Below are 20,553 nucleotides of genomic sequence, written 5' to 3'. Positions count from 1 at the left end.
GTTTTCTAGGGTATTTTTCAAACTTTCCAGCTTAGCAAAGCGTTGGCTAAAATTGAAAAGAGAACTAGGCGTTGGGTCGCAGGCAGAATTAGGTTTGTACTGGTGGTGGGGGCAGGTTGCTGACACAGCGAAAATAAGACAAAACATTTGAAACTTCTGGCTTTGTACTTCTCAAATGCCTCTTTTAGAAATCGCTTAAGTTGTTATTAACATCCACCACCCACCTTCCCTTTCTGGTCCTGACATTGTGTAATAATAGATAATGTTGACATATGTTCCCTGCTGGTCAGAAATACTATACTTCTGTGAAAGGTAACATTTTCGAGCTATGACAAAATGTATTTTACTTGGATAGAACATTAGTTATTGGACTAATCTCAGAATGTGGGCTGTGGGGTAAAAGTTTTAACATTTTAGTTGTGGGAGAAAGTTTGTTGGGACAGTAAAAGCATCAGTATGGGGTGTGTTTAGCTTTCACCATTTCTAGAGGTACTGGCTTGGTGTCAAGTCCTTGTGTCCTTAGGAATTTAAAGGAAACATTCACAGTATGTATGAAGAACAGCTGTCCATGGACACACAGTAACTTTTAAAAATGATTATTTCCAACTTTTCTGCAGTATGGATTATGGAATCAAATACTATCCTTTTCACTGAGTACCAAAGAATTGTATTTTACAGGCCAGCTTGAACGCTTTTAACTGCATAAGACATATGCTACAGTTCTGTTCTTTGTGTGATGCACTCTGAAATATATGAAAAAAGGGAAGAGCATGCAAATTCTTCTGATCAAATGTGATCCTCAAAACTACTTTTGAAACTAATTTAGGGCATGAGTTAGGAAATGCCCCATCTGGCTCCCATGCTACTGAAGTCTGCACAGCCCTTTGCAAAACTGGAAAAATTGATTGTTTTGAAGGTTCGCACAGACTCCAGTGTTGTGAAAGTTGGACAGAGTTTTTATTGAATCTGGTCTTTTGTGTTTTATGACAGTCTGAATTGGTGTTAAGATTCCACGAATAAATCTCATGCCGTTTCTGAAATTTCTGAGATAAACATGGGCTCTGTCAATTTGTTCTCTGCCTAAATGTCTCTCTGAATGTTAATAAACATTACAGTGCATTGAAGGGTGGGCTGGCAAATGGGTTGGTATACTCTGTTACTTGTCAGGACTCCTGGTTTTTAATGGGTATATCTATATACACATACATACATGTATGTATGTATGTATATACACACATACATGTTCATCTATGGTCATATACTGGGAGCTAGGGACTGCTGTAGGACGGGAATGGACTTATGTTAGGAAAGAGTTAGGGATTCCAATTCCTAGGCTTGTTGGGAAATGATGTTAATGGACTTCAAAAGAAAGCCTGACTAAGAATCAATATCAAGGGGATAAGTGGGTAGATCACCAAGAAATATATGAGTAAAACTCTCTTACTGCTTCAGGAGCCTAACTGAAGTTTGCTGGGAGAAAAATGGAAGCAAAGGCCAGTAGTTTTTATTTATTTATTTTAAAAAGTCTCCTCATATTCATTTCACATTCTGATTTACTTTTAAATCTGCTGAAAGGTCAAATCCCACATTAAAGATACCCTAAAATTAAAGTTTTCAACTAGATGCTGTAATTTTAAGCAAAAAAGGAAAATTGTGCTTTATCCCTATGACAAAAATTAGGTCATGTACAACATAAACACTTTTGACGGCGAATCATGGTTGAGGTTCAGGAAATATTAGCTAAGCAGTAATGACCTATGTGCCCCAATTAATGGTAGTAAAAATGATATATTGTATAATTTAAAGATTTATTGTATACAACTATCATTCTTAAGCTCACATCAGGTTTTAATTTTGCAGCTTGAGGCCACATCTTAATGGCCCCAATCCAATTCTTCAGATTTTTGGGTGCCCAGGCTTGTGCTGAAACTTCCCATTTCTTCTGCTGTGTACGCCTCAACACATATTTCTGTGGTGCAGCAAATCATCGACGGGTATGTTCTTTTGTTGACTCTGTCAATAAAGATGATGATGGACATTTATCCGATATTTTACAGTTATAAAGTGCTTTCATGTAAATAATTGTATTTTTGACTCTGTTGGATATTATTGGCCCCTTACACTGGCCAGTAATTCTGTCCTAGCCAGTGCTATTCTTTGACAATATCTGAGGGGTCATTTTGGTCAGAGTTACATTTGTGAAGAGCCCAAAGAGTTAGTGTTGATGGGTCTTGGGGGATTTTAATACTCTATGAGTGGCCTTACAAATTGGGCCAGATACTTGATGTGATACTTAGTGCGGGCCAAATTCTGCCCTCTGTTACTTGCTTGAGACTCCCACTGAAGTCATAATTATTAGGGAATGGACAAATACTGAGAAGATGGAGCCAAATTCTGTTCTAAGTTGCTCTCGTGTAACTCCCAAGGAAGTTAATTACGACTTTGTAAGAACGAGTGGTATTGCTTCTTCAGAGCTTTAGTGCTCTGTGATCTGCTGTCCAATAGAGCGGGCCAAGATTCTGCCTTCAAATATATCATATTAAGAGATGAATTGACTTTGTTGAAGGTAAGAAGTGGCTGTGCCAGCAACACCATGTGTAAACGGGGTTTGAGTATAGAACTTCACATCTTGGGGCTTTGGAAGTTTGAGCTTTCTGCACTTTTGGAGTGATTTTGCTATAGAACCCTCAATTCTCTTTAGTGTATTTGAGTCCAACCTCTTCTCATTTTCCCATCTTCCCTTAACTGTAATGATATATAATTTTTATTCCCATTAATTGTAAAACATTTGCTCAAGTCATTGCTACTTAGCTATTTTTTCTGGAGCTAAACCATTATCTCCCTTAAATACAGATGTTTATATTATGCATAATATAATTTCTGTCATAAGAATTCATTATAACTTTTCAAAATACTTTTGGTTCTCATTTAAGCATATGTCTCAGTTTATTTTTTATTTTTTTTCTTTTCATGGAACATGTCAGCCCTGTGACCTACAAAATGACAATACAGTATATTCCACTAAGGAGAAACCGTAAGACTTTGTCACTAGACAAATGGTATTCTGGGGAAAAGTTAAGGTCAGCTCCATTCTGGTTTGGATTCAGATTGATTTGGACCCAGAATTTGAAGCCTCTGTTATTTCAAGTTAGTTTTTTTCTTATAAGTTGGCATGTAGTGTCATCAAGCTGTACTTGTACTTGGCTTGTACTGCTAGAGACTTGGGACCCTAACATTGCCCTGGGAAGCAGCACCCCCCACAACCTACATTTTTACTAGATGATCTTTTATTGATTTGTGGACAATCCCCTTAGTGTTCAGATTTATTTGAATCTGGATTGGCTGAAAGCCTTAGGAGCCTCAGTGGGGGGAAACATTGAGGTCAATGAATCAATCAGCTTGTCACGAATATTTTAGCTCCTTAGATACTACCAGACCTTGGTTGCCTCCAAAATTTTCTATGGATTTAAGGATGAATTTCTGTGTTCTGTAGATTAGAAATTGGCTGTTAGGTAACAGAGCTTAAGGACCATTGAAAATTACTATGTGATTTCATTGGGGATTTGATCCAATTTCTTCACGTCTTGAGCAGCTGTATTAATCTATAAGATGCTATACTGTTACTTTCAATTCTTGATGAAGAGAGGAAGAGGGTACCTTTATCTTTGCTACTGTCACTCATGAGCCCTTAATAGCTACCACCGCTGAGACTAATACAGTGTTGGGACTAGGTCTTTCAAGTTTCAGGACCTATAGCAAGTCTTCATAAATTGGTGCACTGTGCTTCTTCTTCCTAGTAAAGGGCAGAGGAACTTTAATTGTCTTTTTCATTCTCCTGCCTCCTAACTTTTGCCTTGGGTAGTGGCAGAATAACAGTGGGGCAGCTGTAGCTCCTGTAACAGCAGTGGTTGCAGAAGTGACTATTCTCTCTCTCTGTCTCTGTCTATCTCCTGTTGTTATGTCTTGTTCTGTTCACAGTCTTTATACCTTTGTCCCATTTTAGTTTATGAATATATTCACATGGTATTTCTTCCAAAAGAATTTGGAACTTGTGAACAAAGTTGGCCCTAGGAAAAAGTATTAAAAAGGCTAAGTATTTTTTTGGTTAACATCCGATTTTCCCTTCCCCCAACCTTGAGACACAACTGTTTTAGAATTTAATTTGCTTGGCTGGGTTTGGTGGTACATACCTGTAGTAATCCCTACAACTGAGGAGGCTGTGACTGGTGGATCATTTAAGCTCAGGAGTTCTGAGCTGCAGCAGGGATAAGTTGATCAAATGTCCACACCCATATGATGAGTTGCAGCTCAGTAGGCTGCTTAAAGAAGGGTGAATCAGCCCAGGCCAGAAATTGAAAAGATCAAACCTTCCATGCCCAATCAGCAGGGGGATTGGGCCATTGAGTGGTCTCTGCACTGATAGCCTGGACATGATAGGAAGACCCAGTCTCCATTCCCCCCTCACTCAAATGTAAGCTCCTTGAGGACAGGGACGCATTGGTCTTTTTAATCTAGGTGTCTCACAAGTTACGAAGGTATTTATTTATTTATTAAATGATTGGTTGTATTTTAGGTATTGTCTTCTTTTCAGACTCTTCTCCCAGGTACCCTGTGGCAACATTACCCAGACAGGCCCATGACCTTTTCCTACTTGAGGATCACTTCTGGGATCTGACTTCCCTTAGAAAGTCTCATTTTATTAAAAAAAAAGTTTACAATCCCTTCCCTCCCCCCCCCCCCCCCCCAACCAGTAACAATTTCCTCTCCTGTTTCCCATTTTCTCTGGGTTCTAAAAACTCTTAGAGGAGGTATTAAACAAATAGGAACATCCAATTAGACCTAGAAGGTACTCCAGAAGTCATCTTGTTTGACCCTCTTATTTTAAAGATGAGGAAACCGATGTCCAAAGAATTGAAGTGATGTGTTCATGTTTATGATGTAGTAAAGCTAGGATTTGAACCCAGATCTTTTGAATCCAAATCCAATGATCTTTTCACTGTATCACATATTATGTTAAGTTGGGTATTATGTTAGCCCTCTCAGAAATATAACAATGGCATTCTTGCAGACATTATTTTAAGCAAAATCTTGACAGAACTGCTAGGATACATATTTGGGGAATGAGATGCTTTGGCACTCTATGGGTTACTCTGTCTTTTCAAGGATCTGGTCCCTATTTATGAATTTTCAATGTCCTTCAGCTTCTATTTTTCTGTCACTCCTCAGGATAGCCTTTTAAACTGTCGTTGTTTTTAGTATTTCTTCAAGGAAAATAAGTCTACTCCTGCAGTGGAATATATTGTTATTATTATTGTTTGGGAAAGAAGTACTTAGAAGACAAGAAGTGCTAAGTGTTCTTAATTTAAGTATAACATCTAAAGCACAAAATATCACTGCATAATGAAATATTGGATTTTTCAAATCATCCTTTTGGGAGCAGTTTAAGCTTTTGGTTTATACAGTGAAAGTAGTATTTATCTTTCCCGAATGTTGTTTTGTAAAGTCTACCTTAAAATAACACTACACAGCCATGTCCTATTCCTTAAGCAAAAACCTATTTAGAAGGGCTCTAGCATGGCCATTAACATTAGTTTTTTGTGGGGCATATGAGAAGAAAATCCTGGAAGCATATGTTTATTTCTCTCTGTTCCTGACCACTCTGTGTGGAAAAACTGCCAAGTGTGACTTAAAATTTGCAAGTACAGTAACTTTTCTTCTTTGAAATTTGGATTTATAATGTTTTGGAGCTACTTTCTGCAGAAAAGGAATTGTTATGCTAACTTAGATTCTCCTGATCACTTTTGCTTCCCTGAAATCAGCTGCTACCAGAAGGTTAAGGGAAACTATCCGAAGAATGAAGGCATTAAATGTAACTAACAATATTTCCATGTTCAGACACTAAGAGTGTTACATGATCAATTCTCCTTAGTAAGAAGTACTCTTTATGCTTTTATAAAGGTACTTAAGGATAGACTTTAAAAAAGGACTTTGAAAACTTGCCAAACCTTCTTTGTATTTTGAAAGTCCACATTAAGAAGGAGTAGTAAATAGTCATTGAGTGTAGGAAAAAGGAAACTATTAGCATTGTTTTCTTTCAAAGATAAAAGGAGAGTCCCAAGGAAAAGCTTCATAATCCTTGAAATATGTACATACTCTTGGATCAGCTGGAAACAAATGCCAATTTTAAATTAGGGCTTTCTGTAGTTAGCTAAAGTAGTTCCTTACCTGTGGATTTTAAATGGAACTTTTACACTTCTGGTGTGTATTTGCCGGACAGCAATTTTTAGTTTGTCATTTGGCAAGGTTACAGGAGTCTTGTGGAAGCTAATTCTCAGTTTCTGAAGTGATCAGAGAATGTGTGTATTAAGGCTGGAGACATCTGTGTTTGCTTTTCAAAGTACAGTAGCTGAATTTCCAACTTTTCCTTCATAATGTCTCATTTTTATTATACTAAAACTGACCTGTGTATCATTCAGAGCAACAACTATTATGATCTTGGACTACATGAGGGACAGTAGACACCAAAAAGCAATGACTGTAGTGTTTCCATGTGTTTGGGGTGGAGGATAACCTGCCCCTGGTAACTGGGGCCTTAGGAGTATTCAAGGTAGCACTAATATGCCATACCTATAGGGAGATTGATTGCCAGCTACAGAACACCCCACTGAGTCCCCGTTGAGTTTCTTTAGTCCTTTGCCTCCCATGTGACAGCTATATCATGTTTGTCATCTGGGACTGAAGAGAAAGAAGCCTCTTCTGCTGAACAATTTGGGGGAAGGAGCCCAAACAAATATGCCACTGACTTGGGCTAGGGGAAAACAATCTCAATCTTGTATTTGTTTACTATTTCCTAGTGATCCATGTGCTCTAGGCAATGATTTCAAGAACTTAGAGGGCAAGAGCTGTAGAGTGAGATATATCTTAGAAAACCTAAATGTCCTTTATCTAATGAAGTTGACACCATCTCCCCTTCCACCTAGGCCAGATAGGGTATGGGAAGCAAATGTTTAGGTGAGTTAATCATCTCTCAAGACCCTTAGGGCAGGCATATAATAATATTAACCTTAATCTTCATTTTTATCAATGACAATAGCAATACTATCATTGATTAATTATGACTCTATGTATGTTCTTTAAAAATAGAAGGTATTTTTTCAGTTGTACTCTCTCAACTCTATATTTTTGCTACTCTCATGCCCCTATAATAGTTTCTCAAATGAAGAAAAATAATTCGAGTAAAAAAGAATGACTATAGAAAATGACACAGATTTTTCTCTGGAAAAAAATTCACTGACTGGCTGAATTAACCTGCTCTCCATTGCTAGTATCTGTGTCTCTCAGCAATTGTGAAAATTCATTCCATATTTTATAGTGGAGAAGTCTGTCCTGAACATATTGAAGACTATATGAATGTTAGTGTAAATCTCTGCCCCTCACACCTATGGCCTATCTGAAATTTTAAAAAAGTGATTGCTTTGTTAGGCTGTGAGTCATATACTTACAGAGTTGCTTGTTGGGATATCAGCCTTTTCAGTCTCCTTCATGGAAAACCAAATGATCAGGGCTCACTAAATCTTTTCACAATGTCCATTTCACTAGTTCAAGTCCTCATCACTCCTTGCTTGGAGTATTGTAATAGTTTCCTAATTGATCTCCTGGCTTCAAGTCTTTCCTCAATTCAGCTCATCTTCTAGGTTACTGTCAAAATGATTTTCCTAAAGCACAAGTCTGACTATGTCCCTTCTTTGCCAGTAAACTCTAGGGTTCCCAATTACCTCTGAAAACAAATAAAACTCCTTTGTTTGCATTTAAAGCCTTTGTAAATTGACACCAACCCATCTACTCTTCCAGACTTATTATATATTACTCCACTTAATACTTCTGTCTGACCAAACTGATCTTCTCGCTGCTCCTCTTACATAGTGTTCATGCTATTTTAGAGACTGTCCCCCATGCCAGAAATGTGTTCTCATCTCATCTCTATTGCTTAGAATCAATCCCTGGTTTTCTTCAAAGCTAGTTCCTGTACAAGAACTACCCCAATTCTCTTCTCACTTTCTCTCACCTTTCCCCCCATTACTTTGCATTTATTTTGTAAATATATAGAAGTGCATATGTTCTCTTCTCTTGTAGAATGTAAGTGAGAGACTGTTTCCTGGCCTGGCATATAGTAAGCACAATAAATACTTGTAGATTAATGCACTATGATTCATAAATTACCTATATCTCTAAGTTTATTTGCATGTGTTATTTACTATTCTATTTTCTGTGTGATCTCCTTCCTTAGTATATATGTATATGATAACTCAGCATGGTTTAGCAGATAGAGATCTGATTTCAAAGTCAAGAACCTGGGTTCAGGTGCTTCATCTGACATATATTAGCCATATCACTTAATATTCCAATATCCCAGACAAGTCTCTAAGATTATAAATTGCAGAGCAAGTGTCAATTCGTATTGATGGAGCCCCTTTCTCACTGGGACCTCTCTTTGCTTATAAAATCACGTCTGGTCAAAAATAAAAAATTAAAGAATAAAAATTAGCATCCAAAATAATTTTTATCTTGTTCAAATTTGGGCACTCACTTCAGTGCTAATTTAAGTGTTTTGGTTTTGCCATTTGTAGTTCTCTCCAGGCCTGGTTCAGTCCTTGGCACAGAAATTTTGTTTGAGACAAATAAGAGACAAGGTGGAAAAAGCATTGGGTCAGGAGTGAGCCTGAGCTGGACGCTGGTAGTGGTTCTGCTTTAGTGTGACCTTTGGCAATTCCCTTAACTTCTGTGTGCCTCAGTTTCCTCATTTGTAAAAGAAGAAGTTTGGTATAGGTGTTGTCTAAAGCCCTTTGCAGCTCCAAAATTATATTATGAGAGTTCAGAGATAATTGTAAACCTGAAATGTCTTGCCAGCTTAAGAACACTTTTTAAAAATCCCAAATCCAGCTTGTGACCCAGACTCTAGGGGCTAGAGTGAGAAGCAGGCATTTATTATGGAACATTTTATTATTCATAAAATCTTCCATAATGATCCAAGCCTCATGTACATATTGCCATTTTAGCTATTGCTATAGCTATTAGATTAATTGTTTAATAGTCCATTATCTTCCATATTCTCATTAAATAATAGGAAAGCTGTTGCCATAGACATGAAGATTTCACTTCCCTAATTTGCAAAATCACAATGTGAGCCAATCTGCAATCTAAGGATTCACACAAAAAAATGTCAAAATGTACTTTTATTTTCCTGATTCACTTTGAAACTTCAAGTGATCCAAATTCTCAGATTTTGGGGCAAATAGGATAAACGATTTTAAAGTTTCTTATATTTTCTCTCTCCCAACTTCCTTTGCCATCTGTTGTAAGGAAAAGTAAGAATGTCATTGCTTTATTTTTGCCTCATATTGGTGTAATATTTTCATTTGAAATTCTGTACTAAAAAGATGCACTTACCATGTAGGGAATCTTGAATTATAGCATGTCAGCATTTCAACAACAACAACAAAATGGACCTACTGGTCTCTGTATTATTCTGCTTTTAATCTAGTTCTTGTCATTGACTGGGGGATGAAGTCTGATTCTCAAAGTTCCTTTTTGTGTGCTGCTGTAGGGCCTTGCCTCTATCTTTCCCTCATTTAAATCATTCCTAAAGCCATTTCCCAATGAAATCCCACTTTACTGAAGTGACTCACATCAGAAGACATTCCAGAAAGAAGAATAATTATGCCATTTTGAGTATTGATGTAATAGTGTTTTTCAGGATACTTTAATAGGCATGAGTGATATTTTGGCAGGCAAGAGAAATAACCCTAGGTATCTGATTGCATTACTGAGTACATACACCAAGGGACTACCTCAAGGGAAGGGACATTACTTAAGGTACTCTCTTCAATTTTTAACATAAGGTAAGTTATTAACCATAGTGGATGGATACATCTCTCTCTCTCTCCCTCTGTCTCTCTCTCTCTCTCTGTCTCTCTGTTTCTCTCCCCTCCGTCTTTCTCCTCATATATACACCCTTATGTATGTATATATGTGTATGTGTAAATATATACTTATATACATGTATATGTATATCTCTCATCTATCTATCTACCATCTATCTATCTATCTATCTATCTATCTATCTATCTATCTATCTATCTATCTATCTATCATCTATCATCTATCTATCTATTTCTATCTATCTATTATAGATATAGATATATCTCAGAGAATTACCTAGAGCTTTAACTGAAAGGTCTAACAATATATATTTATAAACTGAATTCCAAACATATAAATCCCTTAAGATAACCTTGTATGAAGCATCATAACTTTCTGGGCTTTATGCTCTTTTAAAATAACTTACAGTTGTGGGAACAGTTGAAATGTTTGTCACCTAAAGGTAAGTTTTGCCTATGACATTCCCAATATTTTTCTTTACTTTAAATGTTTTCTATAAATACAACCATTCTGAAATTTGAAGCTAAAATTCTTAGGTATAATTTTGAAATATCCATTCTCTTTGTATTTTTGATTTGCTTGGGTGTTTCCAGAATCTTTCTTACCTAGAAGTAAATTGCATTGTTCTAGTCTACAAAAAAGAATACAAAAATATAAATTTGACCAGTTTTGTTGGAGCTTTTGTTTCTTCTTCTCTGTAGTCACTTTGATCCTATCTTCAGGTAAATAGGTCTTTTTCTTGGTCTGGCATACTGATAAGCCTTCACACTTGGATGGGCCTGAGGTGCGTTTGTGCAAAGCCAGATTGTTTTAGTTAACATAATCAGTGAACTCACTGTTCTACCTGGATGTCTGGGAGAACTGCCAAGAGATTTCCCAACATTTCAATCAGAGGCATAGCCTATAAAGCTGTCAGTTTTCTTGTAGGCCAATTTGCCTTTGCCATGGTTCTAATATTCTGTTCATTTATAAAGAAATCAACTCTACTCTTTTGGCTTAATATTTTATGTTAGTTTTAGTTTGAAGAGGAATGCTATTTCTCTTTTTCTTGAGGGAGTTTTTCATGACAGAAAAAAAAAGTTTCGCTTTATGATTGTGGGGTGATTACAAATTGACTAAGAATGTAAATGCTTCCTTTTTATTCTTGTTTAAGCCAATGTGCTCAATGAAACACACCACCGAAAGGAATACAAATGTCTTACTTAAACAGAGACAGTGAAATACTTGAATGAGAGTGTGAGTTTCATTGGCCTAGGTAGAAATGGTCATCAGAAGTATATTAAGCTTTCTAAAAATAATTTATTGCTATGACCAAAAGCCTAAAGTTATTGGATGGCCAAAAGTTATGGGTCTTTGTCATTTCCTACAGCTTCTACCTACTCAGTAAATTCTAGACAAAAAATTTGTTTTTACTACATAAACAGTAACAATTAAGAAATTACAAAGATTTTAATGTAGGAAAAGAATATTCACTTTATCATATACACACATACGTAGTCAGCTGTTATCTGAGCTAATTTGATGTTTTAAAAATGTTTTCTCTCAGTTTTATTATTAGTTTTAGTAAATCCTCATTTACATAAAAATTAAGCACTGAGAGATTTAAACTGCAAATCTTCTGGATTCTGGATTACTTAATCCAAAATAATGCAAGAATATTTCCTTCAATTCAATTCAGCAAGTATTTAGTAGGCATCTACTATATGCATGGCACTGTAATCTGTGCTAGGAATATAAAAACAGAAATGGAAGTCTTGAATTCAAGACACACATATTCTCTTGTTTATAGTATTTAATGGGGTGAGATATGACATAAACCCAGGTACATATATTTAGGTGATAGGGGAGGGGGAATTAACAGTATCAAGGGGGAGGTATCAGGAAAGAGTTCATTAGGAGGTACCACCTAAGTTGAGTCTTGAAGGAAGCTGGAGTTTCCAAAAGTAAAGAGAATTTTCAGTCGATCAATAAATTTTATTAAGTGTCTGCTATGTGACAGGCACTATGCTAAGTGCTGCAGATATAAAAAGAGGAAAAAGACAGTCCCTGTCTTCAAGGAGCTTATAATCTAACAGGGAGACAATATGCAACTAATCTATGCAACGCAAGCTATAGATAGGATAAATAGGAAATAATTAAGAAAGGGAGAGCCCTGGAATGAGGGTTAGGAAAGGCTTCCTATAGAAGATGAGACGTTATAGTTGGGACTAAAAAAAACCGGGGAGGTCGGTAGTCAAAGCAGAGGAGGAGGAGTGTTTCAGCCATGAGGGACAGCCAGAGAAAATGCCCAGAGTTAAGAGATGGAGCATCTTATCTATGAAACAACCAAGAGGTCAGTGTCCCTGGATTGAAGAATATGCACAGGGGAGTAAAGTGTAATAAGACTGGAAAAGTAGGATGAGGCTAGGTTCTAAAGGGCATTGAATGCCACACAGAGTGTTTCTTATTTGCTCCTCTACTCAATAGGGAACCACTTGAGTTTATGTGTTCTCAGAGGTTATGCCAGTGGGTCTTAAACTCTGGGCAGATACTACAGCATAAGAAGGGTGTTGAGAATAGCCTTGGCAGCAGTCTGAGTGTTTTGAGGTCCAAGTTAGCTAAGTATGGAGAGGCATATCAGCAAAAACACTGATCTGCTGGTGATTTTTTTTGTCATGGGGGATGATAACCCATGAAACAATTTAAAAAATGACCTTCAGTCATGTGCAGTCCTATTTAACTTTTACAGTGATGGTATTAGTGTCAGAAAAGGAAACAGAGGGCTCAAAAAGAAACCCCAACAGACCAAAACCCAAACCAAACACAATATGGTTTTAAGACCATTTAATTTGCTACTCTAAATATAGATCTTTATCCAATGACAAACAAATTTCTAGACGAGTTAAATCATATCAACCTCAACATTCTTTTTATAAGCAAAACCAGGAAAAAAGAAAGAAAAAGCAAATACATGGAAAAATGGCTGACAGAGAGGGGTGTGCTGGAACCAGCTTAAACCAGCTTGTGAGAACTGATTGATAAATTTTCAACATGAGAATATATACCTCAGAAACTGGCAAATGTTATAACTTGGGACGTGATTTATTGTTTTGCTGAATGCCTAGATGTAAGAAAGTGATGGAGAATATGTTAATAATGCAGATTAAACTTAAAAATGTGCCATTCATAATCTTTCTTTTTTGAGGCATGTTTGTTAAACATTTACTAACATACCCCCTCTTTGGAGTGGGAAAGAAAGTAATTTTCAGAGTTGGTTTTATTGTACACTCAGAAAAAAACAAACAAAAGTGATTTCATGGGATATGAGTGATAAGGATATGAACCTGGAGAGATGGGCTGAACATTACATAGTTTTCTCAACAGACCATCACCAATCAATGCTGAAGCCATTGATTGTATAACTCAGGTTGAAGTCAATCCTTTTCTACTCAAATTTCCAACTGAAGAAGAGGTTTTGAAGGCCATTAGTCATTCCCTCCCATGTAGCAAAGCACCCGGTGCTGATTCTATTACAGCTGAGATCTACAAGACAGGAAGTCCACTGCTCATACAGAAGTTGACTAAATCCTCTGGCATATTCATCAAGAAGAGGTTATCCTCCAGGAAATGAGGGATGCTTCCATTGTCTATCTCTAAAGGAAAAGGAAATAGGTTATCCTGTGATAATCAGAGGTGGTAAGATTCTTTCCAGAGTCTTACTTAATTGGTTGATCCTTCACCTGGAAGATGGTCATCTACCTTATAGCCAGTGTGTCTTCAGAAAATGTCAAGGAATGGTTGATCTGGTGTTTTTTGCCTGAAAACTCCAGGAGAAATGCCAGACGCAGAAGAGAGCTCTGTATAGAATGATTGTTGATCTGACCAAGGCCTTTGAAACTGTCAGTCGTGAGGACTTGTGGAAGATCATGGAAAAATTTGGTTGCCCAGAGAAGTTCTTTAGTATCATATGCCAGTTTCATGATGGTATTCCTGAATGGATTCTGGATGAAGGACAATATTCTCACGCTTTCCCTGTCACCAACAGAGTGAAGCAGGGCTGTGTGCTTGCTTCTATGCTTTTTAGCATGATGTTTTCTGCCATGTTGTCAAGGACAAAAATGGCAAGAAAATGTCAAACAACTCTAGTATATTTATCAAGAAAATCCCAAATGGAATCAGGAAGAGTCAGATGTGACTGAAAATGATTGAACAACAATATAAAAATAATTACTGCCTTACAGTATATACAATACAGTTAAAACAAGACATTGCCTATCCATAAATCAATTGTAATATGATATTTCTTGGAAGACATAACAGAAATAACCTTTGTTAATGATCCTGTAGTAATAAACATCAGGTGAGGCATAAAACTATGAGATGTATCCTTGCCAAAATTATTCACCAGAGTGATGGAGGACATCCACAGGAGAGTCCAAGTCAAAGAGGAACTCTCTGCAAATGGTGATTTCTTCCAGATGTACCTGTTTGTGGATGACATTGCGCTGATTACATTAAAATTCAACCCATTACAGAGCCTCTTGGAGGAGATTTGTAATTAATCAAAGCAGTTTGACTCATCCACCCATATAAGAAAGACCAAGTGGATGAAGAATGTCTGCTGCCTAGATTTCAACATGCATTTGAATGAATACCCTATATATAGAGCCTGTCCAACAGCCTGTGTATCAGTGATAGAATAGATAGACAATGAGTTGTACTCAGAGTTTAACAGGATGGTAAGAGTGGGCTTTATTACTTTTAGGGAATTAAAAGGCTCTTTTGCTGACCTCACACTTGCCATGTGTGCAAAGGCCCATCTTTTCAAAACTAACGTAGGTCAGGCTCTAGGTCTGCTCTCCCAACTCTATTCAGATTAGTAGATTGGAATCTAGATCTGCTTGTCCCCTCTGTATAATAAGGGGTGTCCTTGAGATTTCTGTGGGGTTTCTAGTAGCTCATTAACCCCCATAAGTGTCTTCCATCATCAATTATGAGTTGGTAAAAATTAGCCAGCCGGAGTTAATTAGCTTTAAGAAACAGGCATATACTAAGGTGATGGTATAATAAGGATGGTATAATAACTGGTGCAAAACATTCTCCCATGCTCTTGCAAAAATATATGTAGCATCCAGGAGAAAGTGAGATTAAACTTAGAGTATGTGTGGCAATTAAATAGCTCTTCATTGCTGGAAGACCCAAAGTCCTTTTCTTAGTTCATGGAGTCCTCATGAAATTCTCTTTAGGTTTGGTGTGGATTTCCACTGAGCTCCTTGAATTCTTGAAGCTGCCTTTCCTCAGGGAATCTAATTTGATTTCAAAGTATTTTTCCAGATTTCTATGCATATTTTTCCATCAAACACTGCTTTCTTGGGATACTGCTCATGGGAAGCCCCAAATCTTCCAACGTTTGGAAGTTCACAAGGTTATCATCTGTTCAAGGGGGCTCTCTCTCCTTCCGATCCACTACTGATTTGATTTGATTCTCAAGGGCTTGGCTGAAGCAGCTTTTCCCAGTACTGGAATGCCAGACTCTGAACTAGCTTGCTGTTTTTTATCCAATCCCTACAGTGAAGTGACCAATTCTTCAGACAATCCTAATGCATTTTCTGTGAGGCATCTTCTCATTTCTTCTAACTGTTCTTATCCGTCCAAACTGATTACCTTTTTTCTCCCATCAAATACCTTTGATTAATTCAGTAGAGTAGCCTTTACCTGATAAATGTATCAGGTCATAGAGCATTTTCTAAGTTTAAGTGATTTAAGGGTAATGGAGTCAATGACTCCCAGACTTGCACTAACATTCATTTTACTGTCATTACTATATATGGCTGCAAGACAAAGTATCCAACTGCCTCTGAAGAACTAAAATGGGTATCACACTGAGAACTTTCTTGAGTGTGAGCAGGAGGCCACATATACTGAACAAAATCCCTATAATAGTAATAGAATTTAAAGATCCCCCTGTATTGGCTTGGTTTTCGGATTGATTGTGTTAAAACCCAGAGCTTGTGAATCCCACTTGTGGGATGGACTTGTTGACGTGAAAAGAGAGGGCTGAACTGGGAGGAGCTGGTGAAAAGAGAGGGCTGAACTGGGAGGAGCTGGTGATGTGAATTTAGAGAGACACAAGCAGAGAGAGAGAGGCAGAAGAACTTTTTGGAAGCAGCATTGTGGAGGCAGAGAGATGGAGAAGATTGCTGAAGGCCAGTTTGGACTGCCCAGGACTTTTGAGAGCTGCCACCCAGAGCTGCCAAGGACTGAGGAGGCATGGCTGTTATGCTGGTACTTTGTCTGTCTGTTTTGATATTGTTTTGCCAGATTTGTCCACTGGTGAAGGACAGTCCTGTTGTTGCAGAGGTTCTGGAACCTTGCTGTTGGTTCAGAAGCCCTGAAGAAGGATTTTCTTGTTGTATGTTTACAGAAATCCTGGAAGAGGGTTTTGCTAATGTTTTCAGGGGTCCTAGGACTGTTCTGCAGACAGAGAATGAATTAATGAAGACACTGGCAATGTATCTTGTGGCCTTGCTAAGCTTTGTCTCCCAAGGAACAAAAGATTGCTGAGAACTTGCCTTGTGTCAAGATGAAGAAAAGACCTCTCTTTGGGTATTAAATGCTGTGCTTAAGCTTGTTGTAACTCTGGGGTAGATGGCCTATTCAGTTGTGATCCAAGGGTGGGGAACTTTTGACTTTTTTGTGCTTTGTGATTAACTAAATGAATGTACTTCCTAGGGGTGGAGTAGTACTTAGAAGAGGGTCTTTGGGATTGACTAAATGAATTATAATGTCCAGGGGTGGAGTAGTACTTGGGAATTATTGAATTATACTTGGTGAATGCTGTATTTTGAATTGAATATTTTGATTTTCTCTGTTCTTAATTTGTCACTGAATAAAATAGAGAGCAGCTATGCTGGTATTTTGAACCTTGGGAAGTTGCCTTTGCTTGGCATTATAACCCCACAGGAATTAAAAAAAAAACATTATCAAGGAATTGTACGATAGAAAGAGAAGATAAGCTGTTCACATGGTAGGATGCAAAGATATCAGGAAAAAAGGATGGCAGGTGACCCAGTCAGCAAACTTCACTGGTACCCTTGTGATTTCAAGAGAAAGTAAGCTCTCTAGTATATTGGGTGGAATATGGTAATGAATCTTTTGGAGGCTATGGTCAGGAATCGCACAGAATGGACAGGCCTCAATAGGTTATAAATGATATCATTGGATCAGATATAATTCAGATGAGAGATTCTTGGGGTATGGATGTCCAGGATCAAGAGAAATAAATGCATCTTCAATATTTAGGACAGGCAACACAATGGTTTAAAGAGTAAGCACTATGTAAAGAGTGCCAGATTGGAGTTCTAGGTTCAACTCAATTCTGCTACTGCTTTTATATGTCACTTAACTTGTCTGAGACTTTGTCTTTTCATGTGTAAAAAAGAAGTAATTATGCCCATGATGGACCTCAGAGGATTGTTGTAAGCATAAAATGAGATGTTATGATTCATTTGTTTCAGTCACGTACAACTCTTTGTGACCCCATTTGGGGTTTTCTTGGCAAAGATACTGGAGTGGTTTGTTATTTCCTTCTCCATCTCATTTTACAGATGAGAAAGTGAGACAAACAGGGTTAAATGATTTGCCCAGGGTCACACAGCTAGGAAGTGTCTGAGGTCAGATTTGAGCTTGGGTCTTCCTGACTCCAGGCCCAGCACTTTATCTACCATACCGCAAAGTGAGATGAATGTTTTGTAAACTTTAAATCAGTATATAAATGTGTGTATATATGTAAACACATACATGTGTGTGTTCAAATACTAAATTTCTAGGGCAGTATGATTCTCATATATACCCTTTCCAACCATAGGATGCCAGATATCATGGACCAACTGTTGGTGAAATTGATAACATACAGAGATTGTTTGGTAGTTAATCAGTTTATCTAATCTATATGTTAAACCCCAAACCTTACTTATCTCTCTTCTTTGGGGATTACCAGAAATTGTGGCTAACTCTATCAGAAACAAGAAATTGTCACTCTCTTATTAAGGCTATATAAATTAATTTGCTGTAAATATTTATGTGATGATATACTGATTTTATACTCTAGTACAACTCAGTAACATAATTATAAATAGATGCAAGAAATTGGACAGGAAAGTGTTAAATCAAATTGTCTCATCCTTTTTATCAGTGCTCTTAACCTGAACTTTTAAATGACAGCAACAGATCTAATATGCCTTTGTTTTCACAGATGACTGGTTAAAAGTTGCCAAAACAATTCTTTAGCATTTTGAGGGCAAGAATCTCTTAGAGACCCTGATGAAACCACTGCCATCTATCTCATCAGCTACCTGGACTCTAAACTCCTTCTGGCGGTTTACTGTTCTCAAATATTGATGGAAAATTCTGAATTACATTTAAGCTTGTGACTCCTGCATGGGTCAGGAAGTGATATAAGAGGCTGTAGAGTGTATGGAACCATGGAGCCATGTTTCTCTGGGGCAAATGATGACTGTCTCCCAATCCTGTACACAACTGATGCAGACATCTGGCATTCTTCTTCTATTAAGATTGTGAAGATACTTAGTTGAGGTACAGATTTGTTTAGAATCTGGGGTCTAAAAAAATAACCCAATGCCTTAACATGGAGATTGTGAACTTGTTTTTAAAAGTATTTCTATAATTCTATTTCAATAGGAAGACTGGAGTTCAAATCCTGCCTCAGAGACTTACTGGATCTTTGACTTTAGGGAAGTCAGTTAACCCCTCTCAGACTCAGTTTGCTCCTCTATAAAATGGGTATAATAATAGCACCTACCTCAAAGGAGTTTTGTGAGGATCAAATAAGATAATTTGGGAAATATTTTGTAAACCTTAGAGCACTATATAAAGAGTTAGCTAATAATATTTCAACATAATTGCTTTCCTTTGTAATCCTATGCATTTTTACACATTCAAAGATATTATTCTGAGGAGGATTCCATAAACTTGACCAAACTACAAAAGGGTCCACAATACAAAAAAAGGCTAAGAATCTCAGATCTTGAGCAAGAAACTGTTGAGGTGGAGTCTGCTTATTTTGTCTGATTGTTTGAGGATAAGGAGAGAGTGATGAAAATGGCATAACATTCTGGATTGGGGAGATTCTTTCTCTTCTTACTAAAAAGCTATTTTAGATGAACATTAAAAATAACTTTTAAAAGAGCTGCAGAGCAGAAGGTTGAATTCACAGAATAGATGTAGTCATTTAAAAAGAAACAAAGAAGTAAGAAAAAAGCACCTCTTTTGCTTTTCAGAATTTCACATAACTTGTTAGAAACTTCCTTCCCCAGAAAACTCTCAGTTAAACATGCCCTTAGTGCTGTTAGCAATACCCTCTGGAGACATTGTTGAATTTTCTATAGAGCTACAGAGGTGCTTTGTGTGGATAATTCCTTCTGTTTGCATGGATTTGCCATATTTTCCAGCTGAGGCCATTGTTGTAGTTGAGTGATTTTGTAAAGAATGGTCATTCACCCATCATCCTCCTTAATAGAATCGCTCTCCCACTCTTCAGGGCTGACATTTAACTAGTCCCAGTAAAGGCTGTTGATGGTATCTAGTTTCTCATGGATAACCTTAATAAGTTAGTTAGATGTGGTTGCAAGACTAAAGTCTCTGGTATTTCAGAAATGGAGGAAAATCTTCCATTTGAAAAAAGTCTGACATGATGGCTATAAGATGTATTGTAACTATGATGTCATCTCTTTGTATTGAATGAACAATGAAATCATTTCACCTGGTTTCACAATGGAAAGAAGAAACAATGTGTTCTGTTCATAATTTGGAGGAACATTTTTTTTCATTTTCCAAATGCAAGGTTTCATGTTACCATGACAAGTAATGAGTCAAAGTGTGGGAAAAGAATGCATTATTTCCTGTCTCTGTGCCTTTGCATGGGCTAACCCCAGTCCCTGACACACGTTCCCGACTTACCTCTGCTCCTCAAAATCCTGCTTTCCTTTAAGACTCATCTCAAGCCTAGCCTTCTGCATGAAATATTTCCAGTGCTTGCAAATAATACACACTTCAAAAATGACCTTGAATTTCCCTTTGTTCGTTTGTTCGTTCATTCCTTCCTTCCTTTCTTCCCTCCCTCCTTCCCTCCTTTCATCGTCATTGGTAGAAGGTAGAGATCATTGGTAGAAGGAACTCCCAGATGTGAAAACTCCTTCTATTAATGCAGGTTTGTGTATTCTTTGCAACTTGTAGTTTTAGAAAGTTGTCTAGAGCAGAGGTGTCAAACTCAGGTAGCCCCCAAAACTCCCAAGTGCTGCTGAAACCAGATTAAATGTAATTGGGAAATGTTTTTGAAAAATAAGTAAAATACAATAAAACACAGATGATATTATTTTGTGGTTTTCTACATTGATATGCAGCCAATGGAGAGTCATTTCTATTTGAGTTTAACACCACTAGCCTAGACCACTGAGAGGTTAAGTGCCCTGGCCAGACTCCAAAAGCCAGGACATATCAGAGGTGAAACTTGAATGCCATTATTTCTAGTTTTGAGGCTGGCTATCCATTATGCCATACTGCCTCTCAATATGTGACTACATATGTATGCATAGATATACTCCTAAATGCACACAT

The 20,553-nt window shown here is 37.3% G+C and overlaps 1 long non-coding RNA gene across 2 annotated transcripts in view; it reads left to right on the top strand.

Moving 5' to 3' along the window:
• The first annotated feature begins 247 nt into the window (after nt 1–247).
• Nucleotides 248–20,553, top strand: part of LOC138145095 (uncharacterized) — a 150,584-nt gene continuing 130,278 nt past the window's right edge. For both annotated transcript variants that reach the window (XR_011164106.1, XR_011164107.1), the window contains exons 1-2: nt 248–312; nt 1,861–1,994. This is a non-coding gene — a long non-coding RNA (uncharacterized lncRNA). The remainder of the gene's footprint in view (nt 313–1,860; nt 1,995–20,553) is intronic.

Source organism: Petaurus breviceps, unplaced genomic scaffold (assembly GCF_028583685.1).
Source record: "Petaurus breviceps papuanus isolate PSGF00001 unplaced genomic scaffold, PetGlider_PUasm1.0 90723, whole genome shotgun sequence".
Classification (NCBI taxonomy): domain Eukaryota; kingdom Metazoa; phylum Chordata; class Mammalia; order Diprotodontia; family Petauridae; genus Petaurus; species Petaurus breviceps.
The sequence above is the reverse complement of the archived record's forward strand: the minus strand, read 5'-3'. Positions and strand labels throughout refer to the sequence as shown.